Source organism: Prionailurus viverrinus, chromosome A1 (assembly GCF_022837055.1).
Source record: "Prionailurus viverrinus isolate Anna chromosome A1, UM_Priviv_1.0, whole genome shotgun sequence".
Taxonomy (NCBI): Eukaryota; Metazoa; Chordata; class Mammalia; order Carnivora; family Felidae; genus Prionailurus; species Prionailurus viverrinus.
In genome coordinates this window covers 175,005,384-175,022,784 of record NC_062561.1, presented here as the reverse complement: position 1 = coordinate 175,022,784, position 17,401 = coordinate 175,005,384, and the positions used below count along the sequence as shown (strand labels likewise).

Genomic DNA, 17,401 nt, shown 5'->3' with positions numbered 1-17,401 from the left:
AGGCCTTCTTTTGCAGCTCCTGGCGTGGATTTCTTGTAGCAATAGAAGTTCCCTTTCATCCCCTCCTTTGTGCTTTTTTTCTGACTCTGGTTTTGGTTCATAACCAAGCTTGCTCCCAGTTATATACACAGCCACTTTATTTCCCCAAGAGTGGCAGCATCATTGAGAAGTTTGTCTTTGAGGTCTGACTGTATGGTTCTTGTCTGGGGGCAGACAACAGTCAGGGGTCCCTGTATGTGACTGACCAGGGAAACTGGTTGCCTTTTTATGTATGTTTACAACATACACTTACTATGAAACTAATTTCCTAAATGCTTTTGTCTCTGGGGGCACCTGAGTGGCTCAGTTGGTTAAGCATCCGACCCTTGATTTCAGCTCAGGTCATGATCTCATGATATCGAGCCCTGGGATCCTCTCTCTGCCCCTCTCCTGCTTGTGCAAGAGCACATACACACACATGCACACATACACACTCTAAAATAAATGTTATGAATAAATAAATAAATAAATAAATAAATAAATAAATAAATAAGTGCATTTGTCTCTGAATTGCCTTTCTGCACCTCCTTGGGCATTTCATACTTTAACAAATTTGGACCTTCGAAAATTACAATTGACCAGGACCTCTCTTGCATCTACCCTGGATGCCCCAAAGCATCCTACATTCCTACTTCATGGGGGAGGAGGCAGGGCGCAGGACCAAATTCTGCTTACCTGCCTTCCTCCTTAGACTTGCCGACATTCTCAACCACCCATCAGCAGACAGGAGCTTGTTTACTCAGATGGGAGCAAGTGGAGCATTTGCATTTCTGGGGTTTCTAGACTGGGAGCTCTATCTGGAAGCCCGCCCCATGTATCATCATAGATGAGGCATTTCCATTGCTCACTCAGCAGCAGAGAAAATGAACGCTCTCAAGGGGACCTTGCCAAAGATACCTCAGCCGGCCAGGAAATGGTAGAGTTGAAATTCAAGCCCAAGGCTTGAATGCCCGCTGATAGTTTGGCTGCAGGTTGTCCTTGGCCTCAGCTCCTCCACTTTTAATATCCCTGGGGCAAGAGAGTTAAAGGCACATTCCTACAGAGAAAAAAAAACTAGAAGTAGCATCTCCCTCTAGTGGTGGCGGGGAAAGATTTCACTGAAGAGATTAATTAAAGGATGTTGGGTCAACAGTCAGACTCCCATTAGAAACCAGTTTGTCCAGCCTGATATTACAGGTGGTGCAACTAAGATACAGGAAACAGAAGGAACCAGGCCAATGTCACACAGTCTGGGGCAGTTAATTAAGTATAAAATGTGTTCTTGTGTCTTAATGTCAGATATGATGCTCAGTGCTTGGGATACACTGGGGAGGAGGACACAGTCCGACTGTTATGGGCTGAATTGTGTCCTCCCAAAAGTCACATGTTGAGGTCCCAAACCTCAGTGACTCAGAACAGTATTTGGAGGTAAAGTCTTTAAAGGATAACTTAGTTAAAATAAGGCTGGTGTCCTTGTAAGTAGAAGAAACCCCAGGGTTGCACACACGTAGAGGAAAGGCCATGTGACGATACAGTAAGAAGGCAATTAACTGCAAGCCAAGGAGAGAGGACTCAAAAGACACCAAGCCTGCCACCATCTTGATCTTAGACTTCTAGCCTCCAAAACTGTGAGAAAATAAATTTCTGTTGTTTAAACCACCCGGTGTATGGTCCTTTTTATGGCAACCCTAGCAAACTAACATGAGGAAACAGACGATAAATGAATGGTTATGAATAACTACAAATCAAACGTCCTGGAGCAATAGCACCAGGTACTATGTAATAGAAGGACTGACTCGGAAATGTCAGGGGAGATTGCCCACAGAGATACAAGTTTAGAAGCAAGGAAGTGGGTGGAAGAGGGTACTCCAAGTGGGGCACCACAGTAAGGGCAGAGACTCAAAGGTAAGAGAAAGCTTGTGTCTGAAGAACTGAGAGAAGGTAAAGCTGAGGGTAGAGACTATGAGGTTGGGCTTTACAGGCCAAGGTAGGGAGTTCTATTTTTCCCTGAAAGCCCAGAGGATAAGGGGCCCTCTCAAAGTAGATATAGTGTAAACAATTCTGAAGTCAGCCTTTGGTGAGGAAGGGAGAGGACAGTTAGAAAGGTTAGTTGCAGTGGGTCCTAGTGTGATTTTGTTAGGCCAGGTTTTGTTAGGCTAGAAGGTTTATCAGGATGGGGGGAATCAGTACATTTAAATGCAGCTGGGAAGAATCAAGCAGAGAGGGAGGTGTGGAAGATGTGACTGAGTGAGGGCTTAAAAGCCCTGAGAAGCAAGAAGGGGCACCTGGCATTCTGCAAATTACCTAGGGCCTCTGAGCTTTTCAGGGACCCACAAAAATCTTTGAGTGCTAAATGTAGAATTATTGCCTCCAAAATTGTTTTTAAACCATACCTAATCAAACTTATTGTTTAGTTAAATGACGGCACAACAGATTATTATGTCAACTTCCTTTATGGCAATATTTAATGTTCATAAAAATGGCATTACATTTGAAAACAATATGGGAGTTAGATTTTTCTTACCTTAAAATAAATTCCAAGTGGCACCTTAGTGCTCCTAAGGCGGGGACGCAGGGGGAGGGGAGGGGAGGGGGAAGCATTGCCAATCACAAATTAGACAAGTTACCTGCAGCTAAGTAATTAAATTCTCAAAAAAAGTATTTAAGATTTTTACAGCAAAAATATATATTTCATATAGGAAGTGAGTACATCTGAATATGTTTGGTGTGGTACATGGTAAAGCCTTCTAAAGACAGACTAGGGCCAAAGAAGATCTAAAAGTCACTGTGGGGGGTGGGGTGAGCCAGATCGTGTGACATATAGGAGACTAATACTGAAGAGGAGGAAGTTTTCAAGGGATTTGGCACAGGAATATTGGCAAGCCCCACTCTAATGGCTTTTTTGTTGTCTGTGAAGTAGAAGATGAGGTTGTCTCTTCTGCAAGCAGAAAGGGGGAGGCATGGTATGGGGCAAAGAAAGAGAAGCATGAAGTTTTTAAATTGCTGTTTCAGGGGTGCTTGGGTGGCTCTGTATGTTAAGTGTCTGACTTCAGCTCAGGGCATGATCTCACAGTTCATGAGTTCAAGCGCCACATGGCGCTTCACACTGACAGTGTGAATCCTGTGTGGGAATCTCTCTCCCTCTCTCTGCCCCCCTCCTACTCTCTCTCTCTCTCTCTCAAAATAAATAAACTTTAAAAGAAAAAGAAAAAGAAAGAAAGAAAGAAAGAAAGAAAGAAAGAAAGAAAGAAAGAAAGAAAAAAAAATTATTGTTCCAGAGAGTGGAAGAAACTACCTGGAAAGTGTGGAGGACCCAGTTGAGGGTGGTCACCAAGAGTAAATGTTTGTGCCAATCTGCCTCATTGTGTGTCTCCTGAAACACAGTTTAGCAATCTGGAAGCAGGCACAGAGAGGGGCTTATTGGGTTCACACAGGAGTGGGGTTCAACAGAAGGATAGGATGAAGGGTCAAAGTATGAGAGGAACTTAACATCTTTGAGTGCCTACATCATGTACACAGACACTTTTACATGCCCTACCTCAATCATAAGGATCATTATATCTGTCAGTATGCACTGGACTATAAGCAAGAGAAAAACTCAACAATGGCATAAGGATATCTGCTTACTTACCAGAGGGTATGGAGGAAAGTATGCCCAGGATTGGTTGGGAAGCTCCAGGATATCAAGGACCCAGGCTCTTTTCTTCCCCCATTCTGCCCCCCCCCCCCCATGCAAGTTGAGTTTCATTGCAGGCTTGCACCTCATGTTTGAGCTGGCCACCCCAGCTCACAAAGCATACCTTCCTTCCATGACAGCACTTTCTACAAGAAAGGAGAAAATTATTTCCCAGAAAACTGGCCATCGTTTACCTACATCTCCTGGGCCAGAACTGAGGCAGGTACTTAAACCTAAACTAACACTGAATTGGAAGGCTTCAGTTAGCTTAGCTTTTTTTTTTTCCAGTTTTATTTATTTAAGTAATCTCTACACCCCATGTAGGGCTCAAACTCATGACCCCAAGATCAAAAGTCGCCTGCTCTTCCAACTGAGCCAGCCAGGTGCCCCTAGCTTTGTTTTAAATTGTGACTCCTCCTGGGGCTTGGCTCATGCCAAATAAATAAAATTGGGATTCTGTTAGCAAGAAAAACAGAAGAATGGCTGTTAGGTAGGCTACCAACAGTGTCTGCCACAATCATCATCCTCCATTTTACAGTTGAAGAAACAGGTTCAGGGAGGTTATGTAAACTGATAAAGGTCATAGACCTAATAAGCAGTGGGTCCAGAATCTGAGCCCAGATCTTTCCAATATGCTGTGTCCTTTTAAGGTCTTGCTGAAGCCAAGACCAGTTTTCTTTGCATATAACAATGGTTCCTAATTAGGATTTGAGGACAGAAGGGGCCCCTAGAAGTAGTAAGTGGGAGTGAGGAGAGGAGGGAACCTCCTGGGTATTCACCTATTCCCAGGAACTTTACAAAAATCATATGTTCCTAATGAGACCACAGAAGCAGTTCCCCAAACTGAATATAATGTTAAGAAGCCAAAGATGGAGCACCTGGGCGGCTCAGTCGGATAGGGGTCCAACTCTTGATTTCAGCTCAGATCATGATCTCATGGTTGGTGAGTTCAAGCCCCTTTGCACTACAGTGCAAAGCCCACTTGGGGTTCTGTGTCTCTGTCTCTGTCTCTCTCTGTCTCTCTCTCTGGCCCTATCCTGCTTGCTCTCTATCCCTCTCAAAAATAAATAAATAAACAAACAAACAAACAAACCTAAAAAAAAAATTAATCCAAACATAATCCAAGCAAGAATAATCAACAGATGCTAACTTGTGAAAGTGGCTATTCGTGCAATCTCAAAGTATTACCTTATAGACTACTTATTAATTAGAAAGGGGAAAGGGTATCTTAAAAATGGAGCAATCTAGTGAACACCACCTCTAACCAAGTGATCACATTAGCATCATCAATACTAAAATAAGCTGATAGCTATGCGTCCTTGGTGTGATGTCCTTAGGACATGTCACTCAAGTAACATCCCTGCCAAAAACAACTAACACAAATCTAATCATGAGGAGACAATCAGACAAACCAACTTATGGGATTGCCCACAAGTGACCCAGACTCTTCCAAAATGTCAATGTCATAAAAGACCTCCTATCATGTCATAAATGTCAAAAAACACTACAACTGTTCTAGTTTCGGGTACACCAAAGAGTCATAACAACTAAATACAACACATGACAGGGGCACCTGGGTGGCTCAGTTGGTTGAGCATCCAACTCTTGATTTTGGTTCAGGTCATGATCTCACGGTTCATGGGTTCAAGCCCCATGTTGAGCTCTGTGCTGACCATGTAGAGCCTGCTTGGGATTCTCTCTCTCCCCCCCTTACTGCCTCTCCCCCACTTGTGCTCTCTCTCAAAATAAGTAAATAAACTTAAAAAAAAGTTTAGGTATGGGAATGCAAGCTGGTGCAGCCACTCTGAAAACAGTATGGAGGTTCCTCAAAAAACTAAAAATAGAACTACCTACGACCCAGCAATTGCACTGCTAGCCATTTATCCATGGGATACAGATGTGCTGTTTCAAAGGGACACATGCACCCCCATGTTTATAGCAGCACTATCAACAATAGCCAAAGTATGAAAGGAGACCAAATGTCCATCGATGGATGAATGGATAAAGAAGATGTGGTGTGTGTGTATATACACACCACACACACACACACACACACACACACACACACACACACAGGAGTATTAGTCGGCAATCAAAAGGAATGAAATCTTGCCATTTGCAACTACATGGATGGAACTGGAGGGTGTTATGCTCAGTAAAATTAGTCAGAGAAAGACAAAAATCATATGACTTCACTCATATGAGTGAAAGAGACAAAACAGATGAACATAAGGGAAGGGAAACAAAAATAATATAAAAACAGGGAGGGGAACAAAACACAAGAGACTCATAAATATGGAGAACAAACTGAGGGTTGCTGGAGGGGTTGTTGGAGGGGGATTGGCTAAATGGGTAAGGGGCATTAAGGAATCTACTCCTGAAATCATTGTTTCACTATATGCTAATTTGGATGTAAATTTAAAAAAATAAAAAATAAAATTTTAAAAATGTTTAAATACAACACAATATTTGACTGAATCATAACTTTTCCATTTAAAAAACAGCTATAAAGGTTAGCATTGAGGAAATTCAAATATTGACTGCATATTAGACAATCATACTACATCGACATTAAAATTCCTGTGTGTTATATTTGTCCTGTGGTTTTGTAGGAGCCTGGTCTTGTTAGGAAGCTTCTGATGTATTTGGGACTAAAATGCCATGATGTCTGCAACTAAATCTCAAAGAATTTGTGTGTATTTGTGCGTGTGTATCTGTCTGAATATACACAAAGAGAGAGATAAACAGATAAAACAATAAAGCAAAATGTTAACAGCTGGTGACTCTAGATGAAGGATTTACAAGTGTTCATTAAGCTATGCTTAAATTTTCTTCTGCAGATTTGAAATTTTTTTTTAATATTTTTAAAAAAAAAATTTTTTTTTAACATTTATTTATTTTTGAGACAGAGAGAGACAGAGCATGAACGGGGGGGAGGGCCAGAGAGAGAGGGAGACACAGAATCTGAAGCAGGCTCCAGGCTCTGAGCTGTCAGCACAGAGCCTGATGCGGGGCTTGAACTCACGGACCGTGAGATCGTGACCTGAGCAAAGTCGGACGCTCAACCGACTGAGCCACCCAGGTGCCCCTGAAAATTTTTGAAAGAAAAAAAAATTGGGAAAAACCCAAATGTAAAGTGCTTTAGTCAGAATTCATTTAGTTAAAAGGAGAGAAACTCTGGGGCACCTGGATGGCTCAGTCTGTTAGGCATCCTACTCTTAATTTTGGTTCAAGTCATGATCAAACCATGAACTCATGGTTCGTGAGTTTGAGCCCCACATCAGCCTCCGTGCTGACAGCAAAGCCTGCTTGGGATTCTCTGTCTCCCTCTCTCTCTCTGCCCCTCCCCTGCTCACTCTCTATCTCTCTCTCAAAATAAATAAATAAACATTAAGAAAAAAAGGAGAGAAACTCTGATAAAAGACCATAAGGCAAGTTGAGGGCAAAGCACAAGCTACCCTAGGTCCAGGCCTTTGAGGCTCTGGACCTAAGGGCCTCTTGTAGAATGTTTTTGCCCAAATGTATTTGGTTAGTAAACTCCCCCAGACATATATTGGATGATAATTGTCTAAACAGACTTCCTTCTTATAGAACACAGTCGCTGGAGGAAACACATGCCATCCCTAACAAAGGGGACACTGACCCTCTCTTACTGTTCCTTCTTCTAATTCCATGTGAGGGTTTTTCCCTCATTCATTTCCTAGGTTAATGGCTATGATAATTGGAGCCAACTGTGGTTAGTCAGGATGGGAACTTTAAGGAATATTCCCAAACAGCTATTAAAATTCCATTTGTTTCAGGAAATTCCCTTTCTTTTCCAGCCTGACATGGACAGCCTAATTCCACTAGTTGGTAGAAAACAAAGCAAAACAAAACAACACAAAAATCTGGCGTCTGTTCCTGTCCCAGCTGACAATGTTTAAAACTGGGAATCCTCCTTTTCTGCCTTCTGCTGGCACCTTGCCTCTTCTGCCTTCCCCTCCCACTCCTGTTTCTGCACCACCTTGGATGCAGCCTACAAAACTGGCTTCTATACCATCCTCGGTGTCTCTGGCACCATTGGCTCCTACTCCCATCATCAATGTCAAAGAGTGAGCACCCCCTTGGACCGCCCACTTCAGATTCCCAGGTAAAAACTGACAAGGGGGAACAATTGATTGGCTTTTAAGTGGACACAGGTAGAACATATTTGGTATTTAAATTAAGTTTGTTGATTTAATTAAGATAGACATGTTTTTACAGTTATCAGCATTAAATATGGAACTTATTCTATCTAGGTTCGCTGAAGGTCACAAAAGCTCACGTTATCTCCGTTCCAATTTGTTAGTGAAAAGATGACTTAAAATAATGGTTAATTTTGCCTGTCTCAAAGTTTTCATGGGTAATTGTTAAGATAGCTTTCAAAGTCTTTGGTAATCTGAAACTTTGCTTGCCTGGTAAGTGGGACTGAATTCATTGGACATATAGGTCTTTTCCAAATAGAATGGAATGCTAAAATATTAATTATTCAATGTAGATTTGTGCTTTTGACTTCTTATTGCAGAGAAACTAAGGCTATTTGGGTCTGTTGGTAAACATGCTTTGCGCTTAACTGGTTCATAAATTTGTCATCTAAAAAAATTCTGCTTTAACAGTTCACAATTTGTTACTACTTAGTTTTCACTGGAGACTAAGGTTCCTAAGAGTTAAAATTCTGCTAAATGTAGTTAAGACTGATGGAAATAAGGGAAACAACTCTGTATGTAAAAAAAAAAAAGTAGAAGATGTATAAGATATAGTAAATGGAAATATAATTTTGTTGAAAGTAAAAGAAAGTAATTTTGTCCTAAATGAGATTGGTTGTTTGAAGAGAAATGGCTTGGGACAAAATTTGAAGGCAAAGGAAAGGTGTAGAAGGTTCATGAAAGGAAATCTTTGGAAAGGAATTTTATATGTGGTTAGAATGGACTAAGTGAAATTAATGGATTTTAAAAGTACACTGGTATTGAGGTGCCTGGGTGGCTGAGTTGGTTAAGCATATGACTTTGACTCAGGTCACAATCTCACAGTTTGTGGATTTGAGCCCAGCATCAGGCCCTGTGCTGACAGCTGAGCTTGGAGCCTGCTTCGGACTCTGTGTCTCCCTCTCTCTCTGCTCCTCCCCCACTCACACTCTGACTCTGTCTGTCTGTCTGTCTGTCTCTCTCTCTCTCTCTCTCTCTCTCAAAAATAAATAAACATTAAAAAAATATTTTTTTTAACTACACTGGTATAAGGTTAAAATTCTGCTTTTCTATATTCAAAAGACAAAGTTTTCTTGGATTGTTCTGCTCTTGATATATATATTAAATTTTATATATAATATATATTTATATGATATATAAACAAATCGATAATTCTATATTATATATAATATATAATACATATAGTAAATATATGTATGCAAATGGTTTTTTCTCTTTCGTCTGCTGGGAAAATGAAAGCTTATGTTTTGTCTTTATCAGGTCTTTGACAACTTAAAGTTAAAACTCCTCAATGTTAGGGGCGCCTGGGTGGCACAGTCGGTTAAGCGTCCGACTTCAGCCAGGTCACGATCTCGCGGTCCGGGAGTTCGAGCCCCGCGGCAGGCTCTGGGCTGATGGCTCAGAGCCTGGAGCCTGTTTCCAATTCTGTGTCTCCCTCTCTCTCTGCCCCTCCCCCGTTCATGCTCTGTCTCTCTCTGTCCCAAAAATAAATAAACGTTGGAAAAAAAAAAAAAAAACTCCTCAATGTTAAAGGACCTAAGTTTTGCTAACAACTATACAACCCTACATGTTTGTTTTTGAAATCTCTATTGCCATCTTGGTTAAATAAATAGTTTAAAGTTTTTAAGATTTGTAATGATCTATAATCCTATTTAGGATGTGCTTTATAACTTTCTAAGGTTTTAACAAACTTCCAAGATTTAAATTGTAAATGAAGTCTTTTTGACCTGTTAGGCCATTTTATTTGTTATGTTAAGTTACTCTGCAAACACTGTCAAACAAATAATGGTTAAGTTTAGGTTTTATTGCTTGGGTAAATGCTATATAACTCTTCAAATATATACGCAATTCCTAAAATTGTAATATGTTTTGGTGATAAGGTTGACACTTGATATTCTGATTATCAAAGTGTTATGTGTCACAGAAATAACCAAATTTCCTTGTCAATTGCATCAAAATGAACTCTCATCAGACTGTTAACCATGTCCACTTTTTAGTCTTTTGTCACTTATTGTTCTGATGCTCTTACAAAACGTCTTTTATCTTCAAGAATTATAAAAAGGACTTTTAGGACAAATACAGGTATCTGAAATCTTTAACATTAATACTAAAATGGATAAGAATTTCCAGAACCAAAAGACATCATTCAAACTGAACAAAAATTAGGAACACGGTACAAAATAAACTGAGGAAAATTACAGTTTTCATGACTCTTGTTTTAAACAATTGCTGGTTCTCTGTTTGTTCTTCCCGATTAAGGAAACTTTCTCTTAAGATATCCATGATATACAAAAATAAGATAAGGTATTCATTGGGAAACAAACTGAAGCTTTTAACCTTTCTCTCTACCTGAACCCTCTGAAATTCAGACTCCCAGTAAGTGTTCTTTTTCATGGCAATTACAGTTATTTGCATGAGTTATATAAGAATCTGTTCTCTTTGTAACAGGACACCATTGGTTATTTCACTAGGCTTTGACTGGAAGGTCATATTTGAGAATCATGCATAGACTCAGAAATAACCAAACAGCTTTAAGGAACTAAGGTTGACTTTATAAAGCATGAAGCCAACAAAGCCCGTTGGAAATGTTGGCCTTATGCCTTGCTTACAGAGTTCCCAGCAGCCTTACCAGGTGAGTAAAGAATGTCACTTCCTGGCAGGTGCAGGAACCTCAGGATATCTTGGGGACCTCTAGAAGAGGAACTTGCCCAACTCTCTAAGTATTGCAGGCACGTCTGATGGCAAGTATATGGCTGGCTTCTGGCCTGGAGAGGCCTAAAAGTTCAACCTAGAGATTCCTTACAAAAAGTTCTAGCAAAGCAAATTATAAAGGATTCATATGATCAGTCGCTGTTCTTGCTGAGCTTATGTAATTAATTAGGTCAAGTTTATTAAAACTGGACTTGTTTTACAAGCAAATTAGTCTTGATTTGGCTATCTCTGGAAATGAGGATTATTACAAAAATTATGTTTCAATAATGCATCTTTATGAATGTTAAATTCTAGTTCTGATTGTCTTTACCTGTTTGTTGTTTGCCTAAGTTGAACAACATGAGGTAAACTTCAGAAGAAATGTCACAATAGCACAGGTATGTACAATCTTCTTGTTTGTTATTTTGTGGGAATAATAACAGGACCCCATGGCCATATATATATATTTAAATATATATGTGTATATGTGTGTGTGTGTGTATATATACATACATATATATATGTGTGTATATGTATATGTATATATATATATGTATATATATATATACATATACATATATTTTAGTGGGATGGATTTCCCCAACAATTGTATATAAAAAGACTTTTCTCACTATAAACCTAGCAATAGATAAAGACTATAGCGCTTTATTAAATTATTCACTTGAGGCTGGGTTAATTCATCAATCTCTAAGTGAATATACAAACCATATCCTACCTAAACCTGATTTGACAGTTACTAGAAACCTACCCCATAAAAACCCAGGAGTCCTGGGCGAAAGTCTAATACAGCAGGGGATTTAATTCCAAAATGGAAGGACCCCTACTGGGGTCATATTGTGTACTTCCACTGCAATAAAGTTAGAGGGGCATTCTTCATGGGCTCATATACCCAGAATAAAAACTGTACCTCCTTCACAGGAAACCGATGAGCCAACTAATGTGCTTTCTTATTCCTGAAACCTGTGGAAGACCTCAAGCTTCTCTTGTGATGGTTGCACCTTTCTTCTTCATTCTCTTTTTCCCAATTTATACTGATAATTCCTTCTTATAATGGGTCATTCAAAAGGATCACCAAAGACATTTGAATTACAAACCAAAAAGACCCATCTGATTCCTGCTGCCAGTTCCTACTCCCCTCTGAGAAGTAGTAGTAGTAGAAGTAGGGGTAGAAGTAGTAGAAGTACTCCCCTCTGAGAGGCTTCAAGCCTGACATCTAAAAATCTCACTGGCAGTGCTGGCAGACACCGGGTTTGAAATCTGCTATAACCATTAACCTATAATTGCCTTGTTTCTATATTTCCTTATTGATTACTTATTTGCTTCCTGAACAGAGTCTATGATGGCTATACACAACCTTTACACAGTTAAGGCCTTAAATGACTCTCAAAATAACACTATATTATTAAATACTAAAATAACTAAAATAAAATTAAACATTAAAATAAAAGCATGAAGCCAATAAAGCCCGTTGGAAATGGTGGCCTGATACCTTGCTTAGAGAGTGCCCAGCAGCCTTATCAGGTGTGTAAAGAATGTCATTTCCTGGCAGGTGCAGGAACCTCAGGATATCTTGGGGACCTCTAGAAGAGGAATTTGCTCTCTACATAGTTCTACAAAAGAGAATGGCATTAGATGTTTTAACTGCTGCACAAGGTGGAACTTGTGCTCTCATAAAAACAATGCTGTGTAGACGCTCTACAAGATGGATTTTCCTGAAGCTGCCAGTTCTTTCAGAACTCATCAAATCGAGGCTGCTCCAACCAGCTCTGCATTTGATGGATTTAAGGCAAATCTTGTCTTTAAGGAGATTGAGAAGAAACTTGAAGACGAAGGGAACTTGAAGAAAACTGGTGGTTTTTCTGTCTTCAAGGTGAAGGATGGCCCTGGGGGTAAAGAAGCCACCTGGATGGTGGATGTGAAGAATGGCAAAGGTCAGTGCTTCCTAACTAGATTGTGACTGCACAATCACAATGGCTGACTCGACTTACTGTCTTTAACGCCTGGTAAAAGGAATCCTCAGTCGGCATTCTTTCAAGGCAAATTGAAAATCACTGACAACATGGGTCTGGCTATGGAGTTGCAAAATCGTCAGCTTCAGTCAGGCAAAGCTAAGCTGTGAGGAACTCCCTTTGCCTATCTTTGAAAATTAAGATAAGGTATATAGATATATATCCATATATTTCATTGTCAGAACTTAGATGGAAATCACACATTGGCAAATAATGTGAGATTTTTTTTTTTTAACGTTTATTTATTTTTGAGACAGGGAGAGACAGAGCATGAACAGGGGAGGGTCAGAGAGAGGGAGACACAGATTCTGAAGCAGGCTCCAGGCTCTGAGCTGTCAGCACAGAGCCCAACACGGGGCTAGAACTCACGGACTGTGAGATCATGACCTGAGCCGAAGTCGGATGCTCAACTGACTGAGCCACCCAGGTGCCCCGTGAGATTTGTTTTTAAATGGGTGTGACCAATCCTATTTACCCTGAACTCTGGGTGAATAGAGCCTGCTAGTATATCACTGCTTGCTGAACTGCATACAACTGTGCATTACAAAGTTAATATGTTAATTAAGGTTTGGGGCAAAACTGAGTTTCAGAATAAAATTAGGAACAGCAAGATCTAAAAACAATGTAAACAACGCTCTCATTTTGCTTTAAAGAGCATTCTGCTGAAGACTGAATTTAAGTTTCCCTTGGGAGAACTAGGGAAGAAACCGAATACCACCACTAGGTGGCCAATAATTAGTGTTGTGCACTTAATGTCCTTAACCTATTTTCCATTAATAGTTTTTAAAATTCTGTACTGGGATGTTTAAAAAAACTTAAACTTTGCATTTCATGCTGTCAAAATAGTATTTTCTTCCCAAATCAAAATAATCTGATCAGAGCTGGGGGAAATTTTTTTTACGTGAATACAGGCCTATTTAAAAAAAAAAATTTAAGATGAGTTTCCTTCTTGAAAAATCAGTGTATTTATCATAAAACGCTGTTGTTAAAAATAATTGAACAAATAAAGTTTGCTTTGAGATGCACAGTTTTCAAAGTAAAAAAAACAAAAACAAAAAAACAATGCTGTGTATACATTCCAGATTACCACACGAATATTTCTGAATTTCAAAGCAACATGAATGCTTAAATTGACACTTTTAAAAATCCCTCTCTTTCCTTTAATGATTGGTTAAACATCTAGACTGGAAAATTTTTGTCAACTACCAAGGACTTTTATTGGGGTTTCTTTCTTCTTACTCTAATTATGTTTTGCTGTTTTCTCCCATGTCTCTCCACCTGATGCTAAGACTCCATCACTACAATAACTTCAAGCCAACAGATGATCTTTTCTACTCAAGGAGATTCATACTCATTGTCCACCTTGAATTCAGTTGCTTCCGCCTTTCATAACTCTCCTATACGTCCCCGGACTGACCAATGTTGACCCACAGGTAGGGACATCTCTATACCGCTATTTAGCAGGAAGAAGCTATAGAAGATGAGACCCTCCACCTTCAGCAACTTTAAAGATTTAAAAGTCAAAACTGATTAGGGGGGATCGGACAAGGGACCATAAGGCAAGTTGAGGGCAAAGCACAAGCTAGCACCCCCACTCCCAACCCCTAGGTGGGATCCGTGTGATTCCTCAGGCACTCCTGGATGCCCAAGAACAAAGGAAAGGAAACAAATAGGAAACTGACAGAGATCACAGTCATGAGGGCATGAGTCTCCATCAGTTTACAAATATCTTAGTAAATTACAAGAAAAAGGCATTCATTTCAATAGCCTAATCTCCAGAAACCTATAGACTCGGTTTCCTGGAGCCCCTAATATCACCCTCCCCTCCATAGTGATGTGGAGAACAAAGGCAAGAAGGAAATGTCAGGGAAAATTAAATTTCTTTATAACTGCAGCCCATTGACAAATACTTGAGGCAAATACAGAGTATAACATTTCTCTAGGAACCCCCTACTGTCATAATGCTAATGCATTACTAGAGGGAAAACCACCTTAGTTTGACAATAGCAAGGTCTCCAGTATTTTAAGAGTCCTCTTTAGTGTATCAAAGTCTTTCTGGAGGCCTGCCTCCCTTTTGTCTTTACCTCCCCCAACTCCATAGTATATAACCAGTCACTCTTCACAACCCCAGTGCAGCTCTTTCTGCCCATGGGTCCTGTTCCTGTGCTTTAATAAAATCACTTTTTTGCACCAAAGAGGTCTTCAAGAATTCTCTCTTGGCTGGCAGCTCTGGACACCCCCCCCCCCGCCCCGCCCCACCACCACTCTAAAACCTTATCAACTCCAGTCCGCCCGCTTAACTCCCAGAAATCCCTCTTGAATACCTGAAACCAGAAGTTCTAATTTTCTCATCTTTTCACGTTATCTTCATTCTCTCAGTGTCTGTAGGGAACATGCATGAATGCTGATATCTCTCCAGCTTTACTTCTGCCAAGAGTATAGCTATTTCTCAAATGCAGTATGAAAGCGTCGAATGCTTGCCCTGGCTTGGGTCAGTGCTCCCTCCCACTGCAGCCAACCATCTGTGGCCAGGAGCATGCTACATTAGAAAATGTTAGCTTCCCTAGGAATCTCATGACTGGGATGGAAGAGGCATTCCCATAGGAAAAGGGGGAGATGACAGAAAGAATAGATGTCAGCACACAGTAGATGCAATCAGCACCCACTCAACAAAGGGTTGATGAATATTGAAGGGACAGGGATTGTGCTAAGTGCTGGGTGACTCAGTCCTTGCCCTCAGGGCACCTACCTTCTAATGTAGGGGACTGGTGGTAAACTGATATTCATCCAAATTGCCAATTAAACAAATGGTAAAAGGATATGAACAAACACAGAAGAAAACTGGTGAATAAACTGAAAGGGCGGGCCTACGCCGGCCAACTCCATCTTGTTCTGTGTCCTCCACCTTGAGTGACTATGTCCCCGACATGACCCCTTTTCTGGGAAAATCACAGAAACCTCAGACCACGCCTCCTCCCCTTGAGTAACCTCCCGCTCACCCGTTCAAACTTCCTGATCAAAACACGCCCAGCGACCTGCGTAACAGGACTCCTACCCTTCCCCAGCCAATCGGCTGAGGCCACAGACGTTACCTCACCAACTGCCCCTAGACCCCTATAAAACCTTTGTGCTTTTGGGGCGCCTGGGTGGCGCAGTCGGTTAAGCGTCCGACTTCAGCCAGGTCACGATCTCGCGGTCCCTGCGAGCCCTGCGTCAGGCTCTGGGCTGATGGCTCAGAGCCTGGAGCCTGTTTCCGATTCTGTGTCTCCCTCTTTCTCTGCCCCTCCCCCGTTCATGCTCTGTCTCTCTCTGTCCCAAAAATAAATAAACGTTGGAAAAAAAAAAAAAAACCCTTTGTGCTTTTGAAACTCGCTCTCTCTCCCATGTATCTCACCGCTGCGTCGGTGCAGGTAGGGGATTGAGCTCAAACTAGCTCGAATAAAGCTCTTTTGCTTTTGCATCGGACTCGGCTCCCTAGTGGTCTTTGGGGATCACGAATTCAGGGCATAACAAAACATATAGAAAGTTGCTCAGCCTCACTCCAATAGGAAAAACACCAATAAACAAAGAAATAGAAGCTCATTTCCATCAGATTTGCAAAAAAAATTAAGTTTGATAATACCATACGTTGGCAAGGATATGGGGAAATAGAGACTTAATATGTGTTTGGAATGGATTAAAAATTAGGACAACCATTTGCGAGAGCAATTTGGCAGTATTAACTTTGAAGATGCACAAATAGAATGACTCAGGAATTTTGCTCCCAGGAAATACTTCACACATACATCCCTCACAAATGTGCTCAAGGAGATGCATATAACAATCTTCATTGCATCCCTGTTTGTGAGAGCAAAAACGTGTAGTCAGTCCAACCATTTCAACAACAGAAGAATAAAAAAGTAAACCGTGGGGGCGCCTGGGTGGCTCAGTCCATTAAGTGGCTGACTTTGGCTCAGGTCATGATCTCAACAGTGTGTGAGTTGGAGCCCCACGTCAGGCTCTTGTGCTGGCAGCTCAGAGCCTGCTTCGGATTCTGTGTGTCTCTCTCTCTGCCCCTCCCCCCTTGCCCTCTGTCTCTCTCTCTCAAAAATAAATAAACATTTAAAAAAAAAAGTAAACTGCGATATATTCATGCAAGGGAATACTACACAGCATTAGAAATGAAACTAGATCTCCATGTATGACATGGATTAATCTCAAAAACGTCAAGTTGGATAAAAAAAGATAACAGTATGTTACCTGTAGAGGACACTTTTTAGGCAACAGGCTCGAGCATTAGAAACTTGAACAAGGCAAAAGTGCCCACAGTGACCACCAAGCTGACGCAAAAAGGTTTATCAAGTGACCCACCTGGAAATAGCCATAGGCTCTGACCAATTACAACCACGCATAGTTCTTAAGATCACCAAAAAAGGGAAAATTGCATAGGTTCCATACTTCCTCACTCTGCCCTATACCTATAGCCCTTTACCACCACCTCCTGGCAGACACTCTCTCCTTTGCTGCCCTTCCTGCTCTTTTGCAGTGTATTCAATAAACTTTTATCTCTTTTGTTCTGCCTTGGGTGTATTCTTTCACCATCCATGCCTTGGCCCCCTATCCAATCAGACCATGCCACATCACCATTTATGTATATTATTAAAATTCAAAAAACAGTTTTGATACGTACATAATAAAAGTATAAAAACATAAATGGGAATGATACACATCAACTTCAGGATAATGGTTATACCTGGAGACAGGAATAGCATCCTAGTTATGTT

The 17,401-nt window shown here is 40.7% G+C and overlaps 1 pseudogene; it reads left to right on the top strand.

The window, feature by feature from the left end:
* The first annotated feature begins 12,318 nt into the window (after positions 1-12,318).
* Positions 12,319-12,748, top strand: LOC125172572 (sterol carrier protein 2-like; annotated as a pseudogene).
* Positions 12,749-17,401: the final 4,653 nt, after the last annotated feature.